The sequence below is a fragment of the Aplysia californica genome, unplaced genomic scaffold, assembly GCF_000002075.1.
Source record: "Aplysia californica isolate F4 #8 unplaced genomic scaffold, AplCal3.0 scaffold00046, whole genome shotgun sequence".
NCBI lineage: Eukaryota > Metazoa > Mollusca > Gastropoda > Aplysiida > Aplysiidae > Aplysia > Aplysia californica.
Genome location: NW_004797316.1, coordinates 553,132 through 554,710, shown reverse-complemented (window position 1 = coordinate 554,710; position 1,579 = coordinate 553,132). Strand labels below are relative to the sequence as shown.

At 45.3% G+C, this 1,579-nt stretch overlaps 1 protein-coding gene across 2 annotated transcripts in view; it reads right to left on the bottom strand.

The window, feature by feature from the left end:
- The window catches only part of LOC101853226 (set1/Ash2 histone methyltransferase complex subunit ASH2), a gene marked incomplete in the record, with an annotated part of 112,975 nt that overhangs the window by 5,594 nt on the left and 105,802 nt on the right, over positions 1-1,579 (bottom strand).

The following is a 1,579-nucleotide window of genomic DNA, read 5'->3' as shown; positions in this document are numbered from 1 at the left end:
GAGAGAGAGAGAGAGAGAGAGAGAGAGAGAGAGAACCCCCCTGACAAACAGAAAGAGAACAGGACATGGTGTAGCCTGTTACATGTAATTATTTTTCTTCTCCAGAATGATCATTATAAATCTGTCCCAACAAGGTGGTGAAGTGCCTCAGCTGTTTCGATCAGACTTGATGTAAATATAAACTGCAACCCAACGAACTTAACAGTAACAGCCAGACTTTTATTAGTTTGTCTCCCCCTCCTGTAAAACAAAGATGTTTCTTGGACAGAAACTTGATGTAGCCTACCATAGCTTAAGAAGGTATTTAAAATTAGGGCCTCGCATTCCAGTGGGCCTACCCTGCAGATGAACAACAGATGCTTAGTCTTAGAAATGACACACATACTGCCTCTTGCAAGCGCCCCCCCCCCCAAGCAAAACAAAACAACAACAAGCAAACAAACAAACAAACCAAAAAACCCGACCCCCCACAAAAACCGCCAAAAAATCCAACAACAACAACAACAACATAAATATATAAAGTAAGTACCCCCCGCCCCCTCACTGAGTAAGGCATTCAACAAACATTTTAAAAAGCAAAGAAAAGCCAGAGGCGTGTGACATGGAACAGGTTCAACGCTCCTTTCAACACTGCCAGATTGTTTAGTGGGAGGAACCTCCGAACTTAATTAAGTCCATATCTGATAGCTCAAAAGTAAGTCAGAGGAAAGATGGACTGGTGACATAGTGTGCGAACGGTAGAATCTAACGCCCGACGAACATGAAATTTTCAGGGACACTTGGTCTGATATGATACGACTTTCACGCCTCTGTAAACACAATTACCGCAAAGTAATTTCTGAGGCGTGACCCTGGAAATCACCGACCAAGCCCAAAGGGTGGGTGCGGGCTCGAAAGGTCCCCCAGCAATCCAAGCCCGAGAATACCATGTCGGGGATTCAAACCAGGGTCGTCAGTACCTTAGTTCAGCATGATGCCCGCTGATCTAAGGAGCGGCGCGCCGAAGGACACTCGGTGGCACAACTGCGGCCGCGGACCACAGAAACATACATGGACTAAGAAAGAACTTGCTATTGATCCACGCAGCCGCGTCCAGCCTGCCTCATCTCTGCACACACAGTCGTGTTTGCTGGATGGAACCTTGACCTCACACCCGACACATTACTCACTCGGGTCTCTCTCTCTCCCCACCAGTTCCGAGTTCTATTGCATGCTCACTGCTGGGGTTCCCGTGACAACTCACATTACAGGGCGCTAGATAAGCAACCCCCCCCTCCCCCCACAAACGATAAATAGAATAACAGTAAAATAATAACGTATGTGGCGTTGTGACAAAGCTCTAATTAATGATAATGCAAAATAATATGGTTACCTTAAAACAGTAAGTGGATTTCCACAAAGCAGCAGTTTTTTTAAAAGGGAAAAAAGGGGGGGGAGGAGGAGAGTTGCCGGGGCGCAGATCACTGAAATATTTTAGCTCGTGGTCGACTGAGACATACAACAGCTATTAGGCTATTGTTTTTTAACAATTCTTCATGAAAAACATAGGTCTACAAATACACTAATGTAAGAATCGTTT